Source organism: Hetaerina americana, unplaced genomic scaffold (genome assembly GCF_022747635.1).
Source record: "Hetaerina americana unplaced genomic scaffold, ioHetAmer1.1.p SCAF_5, whole genome shotgun sequence".
Classification (NCBI taxonomy): Eukaryota; Metazoa; Arthropoda; class Insecta; order Odonata; family Calopterygidae; genus Hetaerina; species Hetaerina americana.
This window is the reverse complement of record NW_027287095.1, coordinates 52766198-52790356: the sequence shown is the minus strand read 5'-3', so window position 1 is coordinate 52790356 and position 24159 is coordinate 52766198. Positions and strand designations below refer to the sequence as shown.

At 38.8% G+C, this 24159-nt stretch overlaps 1 long non-coding RNA gene across 1 annotated transcript in view; it reads right to left on the bottom strand.

Moving 5' to 3' along the window:
• LOC139694287 (uncharacterized) overlaps positions 1 to 24159 on the bottom strand; it is a 269969-nt gene that overhangs the window by 73214 nt on the left and 172596 nt on the right. The window contains exon 2 of the long non-coding RNA XR_011702110.1: positions 7119 to 7249. This is a non-coding gene — a long non-coding RNA (uncharacterized lncRNA). The remainder of the gene's footprint in view (positions 1 to 7118; positions 7250 to 24159) is intronic.

Here is a 24159-nt window from a genome sequence, read left to right as displayed (position 1 = left end):
GAAATCACTTTAAATTAAACAAGGTTTAGAGTAAAACGGAGTGATTACATTTGCAATAAATCTTGGACATGTTATATTTTTACCATTAAAAATCAAAAATAAAATTTGTTTTTTTTGCATACGAATTTTTTTATGATTTGAAAGGTTTTTGATGTTGCAAATAAAAATTATCATAACAAGAAAAAAATACGCGGCGAATAAAATTCAGAGGCAAAGTGAAAGAGTCTTATGATTATATGACCTTGAAATACAGCGAATAAGTAAATAAAGCCTAACATGTTTAGGAAATGAATCACAGAAATTTCAAAATACATTAAGTTTAATCTTCAAGCCGTGGTAGAAAATTTTTTTATAAACCCTAGTTATCAGGGATGGAAATCATAACTTGGCTGACGCTCCCTTGAAGCGCTAAATTAATCAAAATAAAACAAGGAAGTTCTTAAGAGTTGAACAGGTTCCGTTTTTTAGAAGGAAAATAGAAATGCGAGGTTTTGATGGCACACTCAAAACTTCTTTGAAAGGTGTGGCATTAAAAGGAATATTCGAATTTTTTCAACAAATTAACCAAAAAAGCAAGATATTTAAATGGGAGTAAATAAAAATTGGGAGAAGAGAACCCAAGGGAGAGATGAAAGTCCTTATTTCAGGAACGCTTCCGATTATTTCAAATATTTTTTTTTTACTGAAAGGCAAAAAACAGAAAAGGAAAACACTCATGAATTTATGCCGATTTTTCAAATGTTCGTAGAGCGCCCACAGCTAAGGACTCGACCAAAAAATCACTGAATGAGTCCTTTCCAAAACTCCGAGGAGAAATAACTCAAGTTTTATTAAATCCGGATATTTTAAATGAGTCTGGAAAAGGGAATGAGGGAATAACACTGGAATGATTCTGAGTTTCCCCTCCACTGACCACGATGTCCCATCACCGAAAGAGAGACAGAGAGAGAGAGGGTGAAGAAAAACTCGAAACAAATATTTACTCATTACTGCGCACGTCTAAACCCAAAAAGAAGCAGATTCCGTTGATTGGTTGAGTGAAAGGGTGTATGCCAAAATAAACACGTTGCTCACACGAGGAATTCATACGTCTTTTCGTGGATGATTCAAGAGTCTAATGAGGTGAGAGAGATATTAAGAGTCGAAGCTGAGAAAAAATCATTACGGACCTGGGAAGGGTGCGGCACTAGAGGATACAAATAAAGAGCTTTATCCATAGGGCTCATTTTTGTATTTCCTTTTGCAGTACGGCCATCATTTGAGACTCCAATTGTCTTCAGTTTCTACTAAAGAATTTACTGCCATTTCATTTTTCCTGGCGCAACATATATTTGGCAGAAATGTATTAGCAGTGGGGGCATTATTAGTAATAAGAGTATTAGGGACATCTGGCACGCATTTCTCACAATCCAGTCACTCTAACCTATAATAGAAACGCACCCATTACAACCGCAGTCAGTCCAATCAAACCCATCGAATTACGTTTTTCATGTTTAGATGCTGTTACGATCAAATTGGATTCTCAGATAAATAAAGAGGGGTAATGAAACTTGGAAACGCCTGAGTGTATGTGAATTTCAACCTAACATGGTGGTCGTGGGGTGATAGAGGAATGTTTGCGGTATCAAAAAGCATGGATGGATTTTATCTGGATTTGAGGCATCAACCACGGAAAGAAGTGTGCTAAGCCGGAGTGGTCGCTTTGAGAGAATATGGAATTAACCCTCGTAAATATATGTTTCCCAGAAAGATGTGGTACCCGAAAAATCATAAAGCTTCGGTGGAGCTGGGGGTATCCAGGCTTGCCCCGGAATCGAATCCAGGCCCTCCGGTGAGTAGTCGTACGCTCTCCTCCTAGACTACCGCGACTCTTTCATGTACGTATACGTGCCTAAGTACGTATATACTTGTATGTATGTAATATATATATATATATATATATATATATATATATATATATATATATATATATATATATAAAATGTATATATATATATATAATAAATATAATGCATAATAATAATATAATGCATTATATATATATATATATATATATAAATATAATGTGTATATATATATATATATATATATGTATTCATATATTCGGCCTTCTCTTAGGCTTAAGAGAAGAAGCCTTAGGCTTGAAGAAGGCCAGAGAGAAGGCCGGAATATAAGATTTCATATAAAATAATCAAGGTAACGAAGGCGAATGAAGGAAACTGGAATGAATGTATTATGGGATAAATATTTAAAAGACAAGTACCCTTTCCTATTCCAAAAACACGAAGTTTTCGTTAATAGTGCATAACCGGAAAGTGAACGCCAGGAGTATGTAGCATTCTAAAGGGACTGGGAATAAGTTTTACGATTGAGGAAAATCGAAACAAAATATTGGAATTGAAATTTGATGAATCTACCAATCATGCGTTTGAACAAAGAAGTCAGCATTATATCCTGTCAAGAGCGTGTTGTGGGACGCTTTACGACGCCAGCTTTACAGATTTGGTTACATTTATAGAAAACGGGAAAAGAAATGCCACAAAACAACAAGATCTTCTAATTCAATTGCTCGGGTGCTCATTTTGGGTTTGGTTAGATCATAAATTTTTGCAAGGTGAGAAAGAATAAATATTTCGACACAAACAGACTTGGCGAACACTGGGGTTAACATTTCTTTTCAAAGAGTCACGCTTTTCCTTTCATGATAGAAGATATTGGCTTCAATAACAACGTCTCAGTAAATACCCCATTATTACAATCTTACACTTTTATGGCATATATTTTTTGCACTTCATTTAGTTTCTCAATCACCATTTTCTACTTAGGGTATTATAAAATCCGATGCATGTTCCACAAGTACCGAAATACGAAAAGGCAATGCATTTGCATTTTTCATTGGACTTTTCCACAATAAGCCTCTTTTATCGCTTGCTAGTCTATTCATCGATTATTTTTCTTAACAATTTTTTTGTCTAAGCCAATTTTAACTTTAATATCTTATACTTCGATACAAATAGGGAGGTAGCCTCGAGGCTCGAGGTGCCGAATTTTGCCTTTATTTACGGTAAAAGTTAGGCACCAGCCTAGAGACACCGATAACAACCTTCTTTCATTTTTCTATACACCCACTTCAGCTGGATCGTTGAATTATAAATGTTTTTCAAGGTAAGAAACGATACTGTAAGCAAAAAAATAAATCATATAATTCATAAATACCTCAAAAAGTGGCACTGTCAGCATCAACCACGATTTTAATATTAATACCCTTTAAACTATTTAATATTTCATGAACTATTCAATTAATTCTATTGAATAAATATTCTTCAGGAATATATAATGAAGGCATGCAAAAATTAATTAAAAAAAAAACAAATAATTGTCTTTCCGAAAATACTTCATTGCATTTTACCTCTCACATCTATAACTATGAGGTGGTATAAAGGCAATGAAGTACCGAAAACGGTAGGAGGAGGCAATGAATAGCATACGGGGATCAAACAAAATCGAAAAACTACAGCGGAGTATTGGCGGTAGAACTGAGCATTATCTCTCTCGTAGTATAAGAGTCGTAGCTTAAACTCCATTTAACTACTTATCAAGTTAAGCGAATGGAAATCACAAAATTTAGCGGGAAGTTGAAATTCTGGAACCGCCAGTCAGATTTTGAGTTCTTATTTCTGAGCGACTTCTTTCTTTCCCTTACCCAGGATTATGCGGTCGGTCCCACAAAAGGTGGCTGCCGTTGAACTTCGAAAGGAATAACAAAGTGAAGTTTCGGAGGATCAAGGAATGTGAATCGGCTGATGGTTAGTCTCGAGTTTTGAGAGCGGTTACAGTTTGACCAAGGGGCGAGAGAGTGTCCCTGGTGAGGGCAGAGGGCGAGGTGTCTAACGACGGGTGGACAGAGACGGGGAGTTACGGAATAAGTGGAGTTTCGGGCGGCGAGCGTTGTAGGCCGGCGGGACCGGCCGCAGCCATAGGGGGGATAATGACGATCGTGTGCCTCTCTGGAGGCAGGACTGTGGGAACGTCACCTCCCTTATTCCTGGATTCTGCTCTGTGCAAACCACAGGGAGGGAACGGACGTATTTATACAGCGGGAGATGAAGGAAGGGTTTGATTTACTTGGCTTTCCTTCGTAGAGCTACATCAATGCTAGTATTTTTCAGTGTCTGTCAAAGAAAATTTAATTTTTAAATACGTACATTACCATGTCATAAAAAGGAGAAATAGGCGTGATTGATTCACAATGACATTGACGGAAAATGAGATTAACGTCGTCATTTATACAAATGTGCGATTATAACTTTAGGTAAAAATAGTATTGCCATTAAAAATTCTCCCAACTCTTTCTGTTGCGTAAGGAGTACCACGGTATACTCAGTTGACTAACTATGACACGACATGTCTACGTGTACCATTATTTACAGCGTCCATGAACCGAGTGAAACCTAAACCGATTCTCTACTTTTTCTGAATCTACTTGCGAATCTTCTGAATATCGGTTGGTTTTCTCGCAAGATGGCATACGTTTTTCTTAATACCTCTTTGCATATTATTCGAGTTATTATTTCACACAAAGGAAGCATGAAAATTTGTTATGTTCAGGTGTCACAGAATATTGAATAACGCGTCGGAGGAAAGAGAAGAGCGTTGGGTGAGCGAGGCTGAGAGAGGAATAGTTTAGGCATATTGGTCGAAGTGAAAGACTGTAGAAAGCAGGTAGAACGAGGATTTCTTCCCCAGAAGATGGAAATGAGCATTAAAAAAATGGTTTATTGGTATATGTGGCTTTAGGGTTTCGTGTTTGGCGGGGATTAGAAGACGAACAATGAGATTAGAAGACTAAAAGTAGCTGGGTCAGTAGGAAACTCTTCCTGATTATATATTATGAGAGAAAAGATCCTATTCTTATGAGATATCGTTATGAACAAACAATGTTTGACATTATTGTTACGTACAAAATTTGAATAGGTAACAGGGGAAACACGCTGATCACTTCCATGCACGGCTTTAACTATTAGATACATGTAAAGTATTAAGCCTGAAAACTGGTATGGACTAATTTTAGCCCTCTAACGCATTGGTAAGTCAAACCACCACAACGAGAGGTTAAGAAGAATAGATATAGACACAAAAATATGAAGAATTACATTTCCCTAACATCACCCGTGACTGTAAAAGTAGAAAATAGTAACCAGTAATTTTAAAAAAAATACTCTAATAGCTCGCCACTTGGTACTCCCTGCCAGGAAGTATGAGCCGTGGAGGCTAACAGTTTAAATTGAAAAAAGTATAATTTATGAACACTACCGCACATCGCCAGCGTTATGGGAATAAATTCAAGGTCAGAAATCGAACATTTCCGCGGAAATTTCTAAAATTGCCATCCGTGGGTATGTTTTTCTAATTCTAAATTAGCATATTTATAACCGTAAACATTCTGGATTTTTTTTTTGTACAGGGTTTAAAGTGTATTGAGTCTGCACTTAGAGGACGCCGCTGTGGATCTGAAGTATGGGAATCATGAACGCTGCGGACGAACACAAGATCCTTCCCTGCGGAATTATTCCGAAATTATGACTACGTAAAACTCGTTGAAGTGAAACAGGTGTTCGGCGTCCGACGAGGAACTTTCGAGGAAACATTGGAAGTAACACAAACTCTTGTTTTAGCCACTTCAAGGATTGCAAACTTAAGTTTTCCTAAGCCCCGTGAACTCTCTTTGAGAACGAAACTAGTTGGTATACCTCAAGTCCAATGTAAAATCGAAGAGACAGGTCGTTTCTATGGCGATAAGGAATGTTAGTGTTGCGTGTGCACCAACATATTTATTTGGTATCATAATTAAATTATTATATTTAAATGGAACGAAGCAGCGATAGGTTTATTGCTCTGTCCCAAACTAGTCTTACATGGAATTAAGAATCAATTTTAAAATATTTCTCAGTCGAAATAACTAACTAATTTTTGGCATCAAAGTTACAATATTCATTAGGTGTTAACAGTAGTTTTTAACTCCATGACCTAGCAATTTTGCTTGCTTTCATAAATCAAACACCCACACACACACATATATGTGTATATATATATATATATATATATATATATATATATATATATACTATATATAGGTCATGCATTTTAAATTGTATTGAACAACATAGAAAATTGTTACTCGTACGTAACGCTTCGATACTGGGTTTCGTAAAATTCCTCAGAATAACTGGTAAAAAGTTTATCTACAGGCTTTTTTTTTACATATTTATCACATTTTTACAAATAACTAGGCATTTTAAAAATCAATAATTTATACATTGAAACAGTTTTTGCAAGAAATGCCTCCACTTAATTTTAAACCAATTGCAAAATTGTTGATGTGGCATAATCAGCTCATAATTCACCGCTAAAAACAACGGTTTTTCCACGATAACCATTGTCGTCAAAGCGGTAAATTGTTGAAAAAAGAAGTTTCAAAAATGTGTTTTAATATGACGAGTCATATTTAGAGAATACAATTTTTTTATTATTCTTTTATTTCTATTTTTATTGATACTGATTGAAAGTAATTCAATAAATTCTTACTTGAATAATTTACGGAAACTGACCATAAAAGCCTATATGCACCTTATCATGCTACTCTTGTCGAAACAAAAGCAATTATCAGTGTTTTGTGATGGATTTTTTAAAGTTATGTCATCGGTTGTATTAGTTGACCCATCCTCAACCCAGATTACTACATTCCATCAAATTTTTAAAATACTAATTAACTTCTAATTTTTTTCCCCGATTCCTTTTTTTTGTTCGTCACAGGTTAAATTTTTATTTGCATATCACTGTTTTTTTCATATATTTTTCGCTTCATCCCTGACGACCGTCTCATATTTCGTTTATTCATACACCTTAGGCATACATGTATGCGTCGAATCAATTTTCCAGCGAGTTTTAAATAAATTTCTTTTAATCATAACAGTATTTAAGTGGCATTGTTTTGACAAAATATAACCATCTATTATGAGGGCCTCATAAACCTTGAGTACCTTAAAATTTTACAAACAATTAGTTCAAAAGAATTATTATATACTACTGTGAGTTGGAAGTATGATAATTTGAATTACCTGATTACCGGGTGTTAAATGGGAGATGATTCACTTTGACGCTCATGACGAAGGCTTCACTCTACTGAAGATATTGTATGCAGCATGAAGTAAAACAGACTCTACTTGAGTTCCGCATGGAGATGAAAACCCTGTGAAAACAAAATGAAAAAATTATTAGCCATAAAAATTTCTATAAATGGAATTTCATGAATTTGAAGAAAAATTAATCTAGTAGTTTTTCATTAGCTAGTAAAATGGCGTCTGAGGCTAGGAAATAAATGAACGATGGACCTACACTGAAATTTTAATTGCTGAACTTTATAATACTATAAATCATAGTTTTTGCCCATTCTCTTGTTTCAGCATGAATTTTAAATACGTTTTCGATCCTATGGACTAGTATCAGCATTTTTGTAAAGGAAATGATCAACAGCCTAGGTAATTCGTACCATTCGTTACTAGTAGTATAGTGTATTTGTGTTAGTAGTATAGTGTATTTGTTGTTAGTAGTAATAGTATAGTATGGGTAAATTTGTAGAAAATTCGGTAGGGATCGGTAAGATTTCAAACGAGGGCTTTTGCGGTGTGATTAGATCTCTGAAATGTTCTTCAATGTGTAAGTTTTGAACCCGACGTGCATGATCAAATGCAAATAAAATTATTACATATGAAATTAAAAAGTGTATCTTAAACCCACGCAATGGTGAGAACGTTCGTCACTGCAGGCCCTAATGGCTGTGTCATCCGGTGGAAGACCCGAGAGGGATTTCTACATGGCCCAAAGCAATGCTTTCAGAATAGCACAAAATAAAATATATAGCTATTCTATTCGTGAAGAAGTACCACAGAGGGTCAAAAGTGACTAACAGTTACAATTTAATCTACGAGTACGCAATCCTGAAGAGTTACACTTATAAAGTCAAAGATTATCAATTCAACAAACAAGCTTGCTTGCCAGTATCCGAACGCGTTAATTAAGAAATGAAACATTTTTAAAGTTATCAGTTGTGCAATTATATCCACACGAAATTTAAGGATTTGAAATTTTTTATCGTAATTTCTGATGTTTTGAAAGCTTTCCATTTTAGAACGTTGATTCGCCCCATCATATGGCCAGTTGACCGAAATCGGTAGGCCTCTCTCGTGTTCCCAAATTTAAAACGTTTTATTTTGCATAAGGAAAGGGTTTGCGAAATTGAATTCAAAAAGGGATAATAGGCTATTTAAAATAATATTGACTTTGCTAATAAAGAGCAAGACAAAAAATTATTTTTCCAAAAAAATATTATTTGTGATGCAATTCGCTCTGGAAACCAAGCAACTGAACCAAATTTCACTTTCAGAAGAAACGTTAAATTACATATCGACGTCACGGTTTGACTATGACCGTCGATGAAAGACTTCCTCCCTCCCTGTCTATGGCTGGCTTGCCGTGGTTCAATGTTTAACTCTCCGTGGGTGTATTCCTAAATTACAGAATACTAACCTCCCGACTTTTTTCTACTTGCTCTGTTGCCTGCCTATATGATAAATGCGGTGTTTTGATCCATCGGATCATTATTATTTTTATTTCACATATAATTAGTCGTTAAATGAGCTTTTTTTGGTTTGGATGAATCAATCGTGAATTTTTTCTTTTCCTTTTGCATAATCCCATCCAAATGTTACCCCTAGGCGTCCAGCGCTAATTCAAACGTGGGCAAAAGTCGACCTACAATGTCTTCAAAGTACATCAGCTGACCTCCATTTAACGTAAATCACTCTATTGCCCTCCTCCATATCCACACAGTTCATTCTAAAAGGATGGCATCGTCAGTTGGAGTGTTTCCCTGCATTGTAAATATGCTGAATATCTTTCTTTCATATCCTGTTCCACACCCTCGGAGCGTGCGAAACCTTGAGAAAGTAAGGCATCGGGGCATTTTCGGTTCTCGCTCACTTCGACGGAAAAGCACGACGTCGTAATAAAAAAAAGGTTACGGCGCCACTCTCAACTTTAATCAAACAGAGTAAAAAGATCATACTTTCCCCAACTTTTGCCTCCCTCTCACCCTTCTTCCCCCTCTCATCTCACCGTCAAAGCCATCTCTCGCACCCCACTGAGGAGGGATATCTTTTGAGGACGGTCCCGTGCCCACTCGTGAGCGACAAGCGCCTGTGAAATGCAATCGGAAGCAGGTTGTGCATTCTTTCAGACTCCCCCTCACTGATCGACGACTCAAAGAGTGGGTGGAACGGGGCATCAGCGATGGAGGCAGCCAAATAAAACCCGCGCGCACTTGGGTGAGACAGATAAGCCCCTCCGCCTCATGAAAGACGTATGCGAAGCAGATAGATTATTTTCCCAAGAATATAAAGTTTCTCGAAACACTCTTATCGCATTATTCCTGATTCAGGCGAGAGCTACCATATTGGACGCAAAAAATGTTCACTCCCTAAATCTATGGGAAAGCATCGTCGATTCATAAAGAATGATAAATTCGAATATCCCGCATAAGTTAAAAACTTTATATCGTAACGCATATATCCATGTCTGTTTTATGTCTTATTTCAAACTTCTTTCTCGAAAAAAAATCCTTATTCGAACCAAAAAAAAAGTGCTGCCTGTGAAATACTTCTGTGAATTTTTAAAGGCAATAACTTGGTTTGGATTCGAACGCTTTGGGAAGCGAGATATTCAACCCATTGTGAATTCGAAGCTTTTTGCAAAATGGACGTAGTTACTGTGAGAGATTTGATCAGATAACTAAAAATCAAAGTGTGGTTTGGTTTAATGCGGAAAACTCTTATATTCTGTGACTGCTAAGGTTTTGTTAAGTTATTCTCTTTCTCGCAAAATTGGTGACAAGGTAAGCGGAGCAAGCCAGCAGCAAGTCTCGACTAAATGAATTCCAATGACTCTCGGCGGACAGCGAGGGATTTTATAAAGTCAGAAAATTCACGATGCTTCATAAACTACAGTATGATGTAAAAATCATCCTTCTCAATCGATCGTTAAGAAACATTGTTTCCCAAATTATTAAATACATAAGACATACCTATTTTACCTAAGTAAATAAACGTATAGCTTCAGGCTTAACTTTGTCGAAAATTTCCACATTTGGGAGACACGATGATTAACAATTGTGATTTCCACTGTAGTACTATAATGGAAATCATAATTGCTAATTATCATTTCTCTCCAACAAAGTAAATAATTTTAATTTTCAGTGTTAATTGTCAGAATAATTTTTACAGAACTATGGGAGGATGTTTTCAGTTATCGGTGCAGAGATTTTGGGACAAACCTTTAGAAACGACGTTAACGAAGTGAATATGGTGCAGTGATGCCCATCGAAAACATTATCACATTCAAATTTTGATTTACATAAAGCTATGGTTGAAATTCTAGTCAGCTTAAATGTCATGGGTGAATAGGACCTGAGATTATTTAGACGGACATAATTTCTCAATCAAAGGCGGGATTGACCCGAACCGAACAGGAAATGTGTCCAGCCCACCCTGAGCAGCGCACAGATTCTGATTCTTTCTGCACTAATTTAATTTCCGATCGAGCAACCACCAACAACATACTCAGAGAAAAATGATGACCCATAAATTATTACGACGAAAATTCCTGGACATAGGATACTTGATGGCGTGGTATTAATATGTACATTTTGGTATTGAAGGGAAAGGACATGGGTGAAACCATTAACGACTTGAAATTAAAACTTGTGAACTTTTCATTGAAAAACAGTAAACACGGCGGTGTGGCAACACTAGTTGCCTACTTCATATGCACAATGGACCGCTGAAAATCCTGATAATTGACTGCTTTTGGAGGCACACGCAGTGTTTTTATAAGGGGATATTATTTTTAAATGTTAATTTCCGGACCATTTCATGCTTTGGGAAAGAAAATATGAAAAATGCAAAAAATCTGTTACAATCGAATTCGTTGATTCAATTAAACTTTTAATCAATAATAAATTTAAATTATAACACTAGTCTCTTGGGTCAATCTAGACTTCAAAAATTCTTAAGCACATACAGATGCATCGTCTAGTGTGTATCTTAAAATTAAAAGCCGATGAAAAATCTGTATTAAGAGATAAACTTAAGCATTAAAAACAACATTATGACATTTGCTAAAAATATACACGGTAGATTTTGACATTTCAACACTAACTGATGTTTGGAATTACCAATTCGTCTCGAAGCAGGCAGTGCAATGACTAATCATGAACATGCACATCGTTCGAAAAATGCTAAAAGGGAACCGGACGGACATTCGCATGATTAGACATTGATTTCATCCCGAAATTAGAGTTGATATGAGTGAAAAATATGAATTTTTAGGGAAAACTATTTTTTACGGCCAAGTGATTACCCTACTATCTATTCTACCACAATTTCAAAAAGGATTCGCTCTCATGGCTACGCAATGGAAATCACATTGTAACAAAATGCATACGCAGAAAGAAATAAGACCTTCACAAAAATGAATGCATGCCTTAAAATTAAAAATCGCCATGATAAACATTTAACTAATCATCCCACATAAAAAACACCAATAAACTTACCTGGATGCCGAGATTTGTTATTCCAAAATATTTTGAAATTTATTCCAATACCAGTAAACATCTGAATAAAACCACAGATGTATAGATAAATGGAAGGAGACTAATAAAGTATGTAATTAATCTTAAAAATAAACATCACCTGGCGATGAAGTTCATATGCGCTTCACGCCTGATATGTCTCTTAATGATTTTTAAGTGAGAACCCCGGAGTAGTCCAACTAGGGAAGAAGCAAGAAAAGTAACGTCCCACACATTGGGCCAATGGATTCAGCTGGACGACGTTACGACCGGAAAAACTGGAGGAATAAGGAAATGAATGGGAGCACAGCACACTAGGTTGCAACCCTCGGGGACAGACACCCCAAAGAGGCGTGCTTGTGGGTGTATGGTGATTCGAGACGGAAAGGAGGAGAGAGCTATTTCGGCAATGGCAGGGGGTGAACGCAAAATGAGACGAGAGGGAAAGGGCCTAAGGCACAGCAGGGGGGGGACAGGTGAGTGTTTGCCTTTCGCCCCCGGAGAAAGTGTAGAGAGAGAGAGAGAGAGCAGAAACAAAGGAAGGGCTAGTGAGGAGCGAGGGTGGGTGAAACAGACGGCACGGGCTAAGGAGAAAGGGGATAAAGTGGGCGGAAATCGCAAAGGAATCCCCCGGAAAGTGAGTGAGATGAGAGGATGTGGGGGGGGGGTGAGGAAGGGTACGGTGGCTGACTGCCGAGGTAAGAGTATCTGGCCGGGAGGTAGGAGAGAGGGATGGCCTGGGGGAGAGAGAGAGAGGGCGGAAGGACATTTCTCCATCACGCGCCGCTCACCCGAGGATTTTGCCCTCGGTCACGAAACCTTGCCCCGCTCTCCTTGTTGCGCCGTCGCTGTCGCCGGCAAAGGCGGTAACAATCGAGACGTCCCTCTTGACACGGCCAACTCACTGCCTCCCACAACCTCTCGCTGCAGGGAAGGGGTCGAGGCCGCTGTCAGGTTTACTACCTACGTGTAGGTTGTCTGTCCGATTTCCGTTATACGTCATTGACTGTCGACGTAAAAGAAAAATATATCGAGGAGGCGTCGATAAATCGGAATGGCCATAATTTTGCGTACATGAAGTAAAATCGACTATATTGTGTGCATGTGACATGAAAATAACGTCAATGTCACCAATATTGACAGCATGGAAAATATCGACCATATAAAGCCAACAAAAACATATCACTCATTTCGTATATTAGTGTTTTCCAGATCGATATAGCGTCACATACCTCAGTTATATCGTCATATCGATGGCCGATATTAGGCAGCACGTGTACCAAATATAGCGTGCTAATAAAGTACATATAGGAAAACCTATATATATATATATATATATATATATATATATATATATATATATATATATATATATATATATATATATATATATATATATATATTTCTGTCTAAAGGAATGACGCCCTTTCAGCCTCCAACATGCGCCCTTTCGACGGCATACAAAGTATTGAGTAGATGCCAATTGACTATTTCATTACATAGACAAAATCGTTCTCATCAACTAAAAATTTATAAACATTTTGGCTGTAACAATCGTACCGTGATTTATTGGTTTCATAGCATCGACCATCTCGGCCTATAAATATTGGGTCAATAAGTCCTTCATATCATCAAGCCTGAGGATGGGCGTTCCTCATGGGTTCGGTGGTGTGAAGGCTGATCAGGAAACCGCCAACCCTGGTCGATGGAGCTCCACGTAAGGGTGTTGGAGGGTGGAGGTATGGGATGCGTAAAGATAGTGAAGTCCAAGGCGTCCTTTCCCTTGTCTTTATTTGCTGTACTGATGCGGAAGATACTGAGGGGAATAAAGGTGGCGAGTCGATCTTAACGGAATACTATCCCGAGGGGTTGACGCCATAGTTGAATATCTACGGTGATGTTTATGCCCGTATATACGTAGATAGAGATAAGAAATTTGTTATGTATTCAGTATAGCTACATATGACGAAGACATCACACCACCTATCACTATCGACCCATCGTGGTCATGAACCACACGCTATTACCTAACTTTAAGCCTGAACGGCCGTAATCCCTTGGATAATAACCACGCATGAATTGATGTGTAAATGGATTAATGGTTTCATGCGAGATAACATAGGAATATTTCGTTGGATAATGAAGCGCCCTCATTCACGAAAGTCCGAGGGTCATTCATAGGATTGGAGAGACGTTTAGGCATTATTGTTTCGCGCTCATTAATTTTGTACAAAACTTTTTTAGTTCAGTGCTTCACATTCGATCCTATTGAACCAGAACCATTTCGTAGGTTGACACGTAAATACAAAACAATCGAGTTAGTGACCCATAAGTCATCTGCTCACAACTGAAGTAATAGTATTACTATTTAGGGGAGGCGACCGACGGCTGAGGTCATTTGCGCCATAAGGGATGGACAGGAAAGGATGAAGGGTAGAGAGATACCCGGCGTCGGCATTAGCCTCTTTACAAAAGGCGCCAAGGGATACCGTAGTTTAACGTCCCATCCAACGGACGGCGTACTCACTCAAAGTACCCACCACAAAACACCTCAAGTAGGGACCGAGATACCTCTGAAAAATATTCAACACCGCCGGGATTTGAACCCGGGCCCTCTGGGTGGGAAGCCAGTACGTTACGCCCCCGCACCATCTCGATCCCCTCACAAACTAAAGAAAGGAGATAAATTTAATTAGAACTCTTGTTTAATAAAACTTGACTCCTATAACGTTCGAGAAGATAAACTGTTTTGAATGGGCTGCTATGATTGAAAAATGAATGCAGATGATTTTAAACTTGTTTGACAATAATATATAATGAGAGTAATGCATGTTAAATACATTCTGAATTAATGAGTATTACATTTTAAGATAAAAATAAAAAATTTCTATCGCCATAGTTAAAAAAACACACTTGTGAAATATGAAGATATTGTGAATAAATTAGTATTATAAATAGTCACTGTAGGTATAATTTTTATATTGATAAGTTTAAAACAGTTCATGTTCATTCGTTTCCGTGGATACAAACCACCCTCTGGGGAAAGATGAGGAGGGGGGGGAGGGAGGAGAATAATAAAGCCGATTTTATTTTTAATTTTGACGGGAAGCATTTGGTAGTTTAATCCGCTTAAAAAAGACGTGTCATTTATCGCCGACCAGATATTCCCTCCAGCCTTTAGTGGATCCCGTGTGTTCTTCCACACCCTCGTTTATTGTCACTGTCCCATTCATCAATATCCCTCGTCTCTTCGTTTATTGCCTTCCCCCATACTGAAAGAAAGCTTTTGCGCCAGCGTTTTATGACGCATAAAAATATATAGAGACACACGCGGATAAATTACCTTCTTTTTAGATTAAATTCATTACGGCTTGCGAATATTTTCATACACGAGTCAATATATCCACTGGAAATTACACACAATAGTTGGAGAGCCTGGCAACAGAACAGAACGTTAGCTCGAAATAATATTAAAATTTCATTTCGTCAGTGCGACGTGATAAGCCGTTTTGGAGATGCAAATGTTTTCCCCATAAGAGATCAACGGAGAGAGAGAGCGTGTGCGCAAAGGAAGTAGTTTTGAAACGTGTTTTTGCGGTCCAAAGGGAACATAATGTTTGAAAATGCCATTAACAATATTTCCGAGTAAAATTTTAAACGTATGTCGGTGACCAGCAATGGATATCTCTGTCACCTGTGCATTCAAGAGCAAAACTCTTATTTCTGATATTTTTTCCAGAGACATACGCGATCCATAGCATTTTATTTGCTCTAATCGGGATGACCAAAAGGTGAGCGTCTACCGAAATGTTTTCGCAGCGATCTTTTTTATAATACTCTCCATCAATACTGAAAACTGAAAAAATAAGAATAACAGAAGTTGGCAAAAGCATTGCACAAGTGCGTAAGCTGAGAAAAACCGTTTTTACTCCTCCTTTATGTCATTTTTTGAGGATAAATTGGTAAAATATTTCAATGCCGTGATCAAAATATGCCAATGTAATATAAATTCATTATCCTGAAAATGATAAGAGAAAAAAAGGCAAATAATATTTACCGAGATCAAAGGCTGATGAGTGATATGGAGTATTAGAAAATATACTAGAAGTCTCAAAAAAACTCAATCTATGGGCGCTGAAATTAGTTGAAATAAAAATTAAGAAAAAAGGAAAGGAAAAAACCTGAAGAAATTTCTTCGTGAAACTACGGAGATTACCAGTTACTCGAGATGGGTATTTAAATAATTCTACCTCTTCTAGTTTGGTCTCCTGTCCAGAGTTTGTTCTGTGGATTTCCCTGAAGTGATACACGACACTCGAAAAAAAGAATGATCTTTTGTTCATCTTCATATTTTACGAGTAAGAGACTGAAACCTTGCATTTCAGTAGCAGCGGGACAGTAGAGTGGCTGGACTAGAACGAGAGAGAGCACCTAATTTTTTTCCCTCTCTTCTGCATTCCCCTCGACCGCCCCATATCGCGAATCACACTGGCGCGATGAAATGGAAATCCCAATTTCACTCGCCGCGCGGCGAGTAATCCGGAAGTCGAAGGTCAGATCTCAAGCTATTAAGTCTCTTCTTCCCCACCGCCCCATCTCTCATTATCTCCGCACCCTACAGCTCCATCAATCTCATTTCTTCACTATCACCCCCGTTCACCCACAAAGGGGAAGGGAGGACCTCCTTTCATCGCCACCTACGCACAAAACACCCTTGTTCCACCCACCCACGTGTGCCTTCCTCCCTCACCCACCCCCTTATCCTTCATTCTCTCTCTGCCCTGTCCCCCCGTCCACCACTCAAGAGCTCGTCCCTTCGCCCTCCTCAAAAAATCTCTGTTCCCTTGTCCCCAACTCTCCCTCCCTCTCTCTCTTACAGTGTTCCGAGACCTCGTTCACCTTCCTTCCTCCGACCCTCCCACTTTCCCTTCTCCCCCGGGCTATCTCCGTCATCAGCGAGGCCGAGTCCCCTTTGCCCGACCTCTAAAACCCTTTATTAACTTCTCCATACACGCTCCCTCTCCGTCGACTCCAGTCCCATCATTCTAGCCGGTCCCTCGTTGCGAGATGCCCGCAATAGTGACCGACTGTTCCTTGAAATCGGGAGGAGTACACACGCATCCGCGCCTTCATCCAATCATAAGAGGTCACTGTTTGCTCTTAAGATGATACGCAACCGTGTTAGATTGAACCTTTAATTCCTTAAAATGTATGTACTTGACTTCAAATCAAGGCTTTTACGCGACTGTCAAATATTTTTTTATTAATAAGAGCGTAATATTTTTAAATTATTACTTCAAATTTGAAACTGCAATACCCTGTAGTGACCTTATATTATGAGGTAATAGTTGTCCCGGCAGGGGCTAATATTCTGGGTGTAGCTAATACTCATACTGAGTTTTCCAATTTTGTCAATTGTCACCTTAGGAAAGGGGACATATAACGATACATTCACTGTCATACGATGTTTTCAAATTTTGAGATTACTTTGGATTCAACTATTTTGTTGGAAATAACTCTTAACTCATAGGTAAATTTATGTTAAAAACAGAAAATAACTACACTTTAGGGTGTTTTAGGAGTGTAGTGGGAAGTAAACCACGTTGCTGAATCATTTTGCTCTTACAAAGATAAGATTCATAATTTCTGGCCACAGTTCTGGCACAATCACAGTTTGGACGAATCATATGGCAGACGATTCAGTTTGTTGCCGATGGTCCCGCTTCTTACTCTATGCTGCAGAGAATTAACCATTTTTGTTAACCCATTGATTTTAGACATTCATTATGACGTGCAATTGTTAGATGGTAACTGTTAAAAATGTTGATTGAAATACATGGTGGAATTTCACACCCTTCGCCTAAAGGATGTAGGTTTTATCTTTAACTTTACGATAAAATATTATATGGGGAGTTTAAGTGGCAACACGAGCAAGTTTAATATTTATTTCCTAGAGATAAAGTAAGTTGGGATTACATATATTAAACCTAGCACGAAAAGTTCGCTCTAAAATTTTGTTGAAAACAATGTTTTAAATAATTTTATTTCATTTGAAGATGAATGCATGTTGAGACTGTAGTTTTAGTTACAATAACGAGTTGACAGTAAAATCATGCTGGTAAGCAAATGCCGAACAGAGAACCAACACTTGACCACTCTGGTGAGGCGCTGGAACCTCTATAGAACACTAAGAGCCTCATAGCTATTGCTAACATCCACTCTACCCGCTTGTATGCGATGGAGCTCAAATTCGTATTTTTGAATGGAAATTCAGTTTTAGAGAAATCAGTTGAGTAAAATGTATGGATATCAATTGCCACTCTGAAAGATACACACCGTGTACTCAATTGCGTTCTATCGGCGCTTGCTCCACGTGAAACCAACCAGATAATAAAGTGTGGAAGTAACAGTTGATAATATCAGAACAGATCTACCACAGATAAAGTTAACGCTTTATGCACATTTTATGTGGCTTCATTAAATACCGATAAGATTATCCCCCATGGGTGAGGTTTCAATGAATGAAATAAGATATTTCGTTTAAGGAATTCTGTGTTTCTATTGAAAAAGGTCGATCTCTTGCTTCCCCATGCTAATAGGAACAAGAGAAAACTGAAATGTTTTAGCGAGTAATATATCAATAAATAACCTCCCTCAGGAAATAAATGTTAATTACTCTCACAGTAGGACGTTAGATGGCAAATTTATTGAATTTTCGGCATGATTATTCATCGCTCGTTTCCGCCTACTTTAACATAAATGATATTTCTGCCCTCAAGAAATGTTTAAATACGTGCTTTTACTTTTATTTTTTAATGTTTTTATTTTCTTTAATGCTTATGCTTCCTCTTCCTGACCCAAAAAACCATCATTATTTATCTTAAACAAAAATTGGCTAAACTTACATTGCGCATCCCATCTGACGAGTATGATCGTACTCGGAAAAGCAATCAATTCTCGAGGGTTCAGTTCTCTTTGACTTCAATTTTAATTCCGACTGAATGCCTCGCTTTAAAGAATACCCGACGCTTTTCCGACAGGACCTTGGGCAAGAAAAAAAAATATGAATTAGAGCGGCCATAAGTCTTCTTTTGTTGGAGCCAACGGGGCAAATTTTACTCTCGAGCACCAGTAAATCCGCTTATGTGCATGTTCCCTTTTTTTTATTTTTCATTCCGCCCATTCTTCTCCCCAAGCATTCAACCATTAAGTGTTGCCTTTCGCAGTCATCAATCGAGCACGCGGCTCCGTCCCCGGAGAAGCATCACTCCAAATTACGACCTTCACCGTTCTTAAATTCTACTCAGAGCCCCCCCCCCCCACACCTTTTCCTCTTTCCCTGTATCTCAACCCCGTTGCCCATCAACGCAACACTGCGAGGCACCTTCCGCTGTTCTCATAACCCCGGGAAAAAAATTGCGGAAAATTTAAAGGAATCATGGCCCATCCTTCTCACCGTTCTAATTCATACCAACTGCGCACCTCAACAAGCAGGCGCCCGCTTTCCCTCTCACTCTACTCTCAAACAACCCGCCGTGCTCATTCGCTCTCTCTTTCACCGGGGAGGCCAACTTCGAGGCGGTGTAGTTCGAGGCTGTGGTTCAATCGGATCCCTTTAGCATTACTTCCTGCCGCTTGCGGTATAACTTCACTCAAGGCGCTTCACTTGGCCGTTCATCTTTAAACTAACGCTTGGCTGCTCAGGGTCAAAATGCACGGGATGTACAAGGATGTACATTGAGAAGTAGAGAATGGAATCGCTCGTTTTGTGGCAAATATACTGACGCCTGATACGAACGCGCGTAGTTGATTTCGAGGATTGTGTTCAATGGTGCATTCGGATTCAACTAACATCCCTATTATAGGCGGCATGTAGATTCGAGATAACATCGTAGTCACCAAAATTTAATATATTCTATTGTTTCAGGCTTCACTTCGTGGAAGTATTTAATATCCATACTAAAAAGAAAGACTTGTACTTTTCCACAGATTTTTTTATATGGTACAACGCGTTACCAGAATTTAAGACGCCCTTAACATTGCAAATTTCAAGAGCAAACAGTTAAAGACTTTGGCCAGAGTAGCTTCAACCATTTTCTTAGCATATTTACTTTGTTATTACCTGTTTTTTCGTATTTTTTAGATAGTTATTATTTCACCTGTCTCCGATATTTTCCATATCATATATTCAGCCGGCCCCGGTGGCGGTGGGGTAACGTCCTCGCCTACCAACCCAGAGGTCGCGGGTTTAATTCCCGCCCAGGACGATTTTCCTCCATCTAGGGCTTGGTTGTATGTGATTGTCTCCAATGTAATGTCTGTAATATAAGGGTTGGGTGGAAGAAGGGACCATAGGTATCAATCTCGCACAATTAAGTCGATAAATAAATACATATTCTCGTTAATTATCGAACCTCACTCATATTGACTCGGAATCATTCAAACCTGATTTAAAGGAATATCGTTGTGATATCATCATATAGCACTGCAGTAATTAGGTGGCCACTTAGAGTAATCACCAGCTTGCACTTTAAACTTTCTTTCTTTTCCACATAGCGGAAAAGGTAACATGCTTCATGTGTTAAACAGTAGTAGACCATGTCGTAAGAGTTTGCCATAAGCGTTTTCCGAACGGAAGTTAAGCGAAATCATTTTATGGAGAGAAACATATCGGCATTTAACTACCATAAATTACGAATAATGGGGTATTGTAACGCTCTACTGAACGATTTTCTGTTCCCTGAACCCCACAATTAACAAATAACCCGAAAATATGATATTCTAAAACGTGTCTAATTACATTATTATAGAAAAAGAATCAGGAAACCAAAAATGGCGTTATCTGGCGTCATTTTCTTTAAAATTAAACAAGCAAAATCTGATTTACCCACATATATAAATCCAAATCAATTTGCGTTTACTGCACTAAAGATTGACACTTCATTGACAGTAATTTTAGCAGTCACAAAAATTAATAATAGACAGACGTTTAGTAGTCACACATTGCTCAGGAATAATATAATACATATTTAGAGATGGGTGCAATCATATAAGTCATACCTCTGTCAAGGGAAATTTCAGGGATAAAAAGACTGCCGCGGAACGTTCCTACAGGAAGATCCTTTCTATCTAACCTAGCACTTTCTCTCCCGTTACAACACCCCTTCTAGCCTTCATCCCCGATGCATCATGTCCCTCGCCTCCCTCCCGCTCCCACCACAAATTCCTCTGAGTCCTATCACGTCCATCCCTCTCCCCCAGAAATTAAGCTACTGCCTAATTACAAACAAAATCCATCCATCAATCCTCACATTAGCTTGCTTGACAAAACACCGAGGTCCGCGCTCTCTGCCCGTCTTTGTCCGTCCCCAGCGAATTTCCCTCCGTGCGCACACCAACCTCGGACGGAGGAAGGGCGAGGGGAGATTGGGCCGTATTAGCGGGCATCTCTCTTGAGGTGTACCTCCCGGCCTCCTCCAGGTTGTTCCGAGAGATCTTCTTCCTCCTCCTCCTCGCCACCCTCACCTCTCCCCCACCGTCCGTCCGTCTCAACTCAAATCCCTTCTTGTTCCAATCCTCCGGGTTTGGGTAAACATTCTCAATTCTCTCTCTTCCCCCCTCCCCCATCATCCTGTCTATCGCCAGCTCCTCTTCCTTTTGTGGGATCCCCTTTGACCCTTAGAAATACGATCTTGCTTGCTGTAGTCTCGTCACCCTGGGTAAAGGTCGGAGGACGATCATTCATAGCCACGCCCCGCTCACGTCTCTTGCATCGTGCTTCATCCCGTCCTCCCAACCCTTAACCACCCACCGTAAAACCTCTCCCGAGACTCGGCTCATTAACGGTAGTAATTGAATTTCATCCTTGCGTGAGTTGAAGGACCAGGAAGAACGTTGATATGAGCCAAATAACATTGGATCGCCTCGCTCGGCCGACTAGTCAAGTGGCGCACCTACCTGTCAAAATTAAAACGCCTACGTCTGGTTCACAAGAATATCCACGAGAATTAATATGAGCCGATGCATTTTAATGGGGGAAAAGCTAATCGTAACGAGAGGAAATCATAAATATTCCTACCAATTGCTTATTACACTCTAAGGGTCGAGTTTTTGACCCCATTAACTTTGTGATTACGCAACATCGTTTATTGAACAGATGATGAGGAAGAGGAATGGCAAACCCTATTCATCAGTTATTCCACATTAGCATTTATGAGAAGGCCCATCCAGTTATCCTTTGAAGTTCTTCGTAATTTTTGTTTAATTTTCAAACCTAATGCATTTTGTTAACCATGCTTCAAGCCTACAAAAATCCTAGCAAATGCTGTATAATCTGTCAAATAGTGAGGCACACTAAATCCAGTAGACAGTAACCTCAATATTTGAGAAGTCATTGGAGTACAATTGTGAGTCCAATGATATATCCATTCACTGTTCATTCATCAAATTTTAAATTGAGCGCTCATGAAATTAGTGTTTCTAACGCTGTCATATAAAATAATTCGTTGTCTCAGGCGTGACTTCATGGAATCGACTTAACATAATGAAAGGAGAAACTTTGTAATTCCACATAGATTTATTCGACGGACGACCTAGGTTTCGACGTGGCACGTCATCATCAGGTACATTTTGTAAAGAAGACAGAGAATATATAGTCACACAAATTGGGGGGGAGGGTTGGGGGGGGGGGAAGGCGAGAAGAGAGACAACTCCCCGGTCTGAGGTGAGGGCCCCCTAACCCTCACCTCAGACCGGGGAGTTGTCTCTCTTCTCGCCTTCCCCCCCCCCCAACCCTCCCCCCCAATTTGTGTGACTATATATTCTCTGTCTTCTTTACAAAATGTACCTGATGATGACGTGCCACGTCGAAACCTAGGTCGTCCGTCGAATAAATCTATGTGGAATTACAAAGTTTCTCCTTTCATTCTGTCATATAAAAATTCATCCAAGGTGCTAATTACCTAGAAGTTCTCAACTCTTAATAAGAAGTAATTTTCTGGGTAGAAAGTAACATAATCTTAATATATAATAGATTCTTCTTGGAAATCAAATATTTGAAACACATTACCGTCAATCAACGAGAGATAGCATATTTAAGGCGCTTTCTATCCTTTAGGTTTCCTCGAACTGCATGATAAATTAAGCCTCAAGTATGTTTTGATGCATTAATACGATATTATACATCAGTTGGAATTAAAGTGATTATTTTTTTTTAAGCCTTTGTTTGTTTGATTAATCGATAATCCATTTCGTTCTTCTCGTCTGAAGTGGGCAAAAACGTTTTAGATTTTAAATAAATTAATGTTTTTTCCACGAAAGGAATGGTATACTATATGCATGTAAGAATAATAATATTTGAAAATTCTCAGCATATTGATCAAATAAACTCATAACTAATATTAAATATCTGTTTTGGTACTTAAAGGGTACGACCGAATAGGTGAACCTTTCAAACGATTTGTACTTCAAACTCGGATTAGGGCCCATATCGTTCACAAAAATGTGGAATCCGAGTGGTGGGAGAAAATTTAAATTCAATTAGCAAATTAAAAAAAATGCGAGAATTCATCAGTCACTTTTTTTAAGAATCCGAGAATATTATTAAATTCCTTCTCATTTCTCGAGAGTGACTCGCGCGAGAGAGAAATAGAGAGAGAGATTGTGATGGAATCCCGACTTTGCCATCCACCACCCCGGGGTTTCTTTCTGGCCTTTACCTCTTTATAAATATGACAAAATGTATGTTGAGCAACGACGAGGCTCATGATACTAAACGAAAATGCACACGCGAAATGAGGTTACGGAATAATGAAAGGAAGAGGAAGCGTGGTGATTCAAAGAGAGCGGAGACATGGGAATAAATTAAAGTAGAATAAAACTGGACAAAAGCGCCAACGCCCTCCTCCTTTTCAACGCACTCGCCAGCGCAAGGGAGGCCGGACTCTCAGAGTCCCTTAGCACGCATCCGACTTCAATAGCTCATTATTTCAGCCCTCTGATCCCAACTCTCCTGGTTTTATTCCCTCTCCTCTCTTCTCTTCTCGCCCTCCCTCCCCCCCCCCGCATGCCTCTCACCCACTCCTTTCCACCCCTCTCGCCACCTCTTCTTCATCCACCGTCCCGCTCCCCTCGTCTCATCTCTCCAACCTTTCCCTTTTTATCTCCCTCTTCCATCTCTCACTCTCCAGATACGCTAAGGCCAAAACCCATTAAAAAGTCCCGTTCTGTTTTAATAATGTAATACTAACTTGACGATCTATTGTTTGAAATTTTTATCCCTAATGGATCCTTCTTAGAATGGTTCGTCTTGTCATTATATTTTCTGTCTCAATTTTAGTGATTCAAGTTTAACGTTTTAAAGGCTCGTTTTAATTTTTGATGCACATTATAAATCACCCTATTCATAGGTAGACTGTAGATAGAGGGAAAATTAAGAATTGTCTTAAATACTGCTAAATATTATTTTAAGGATTCAC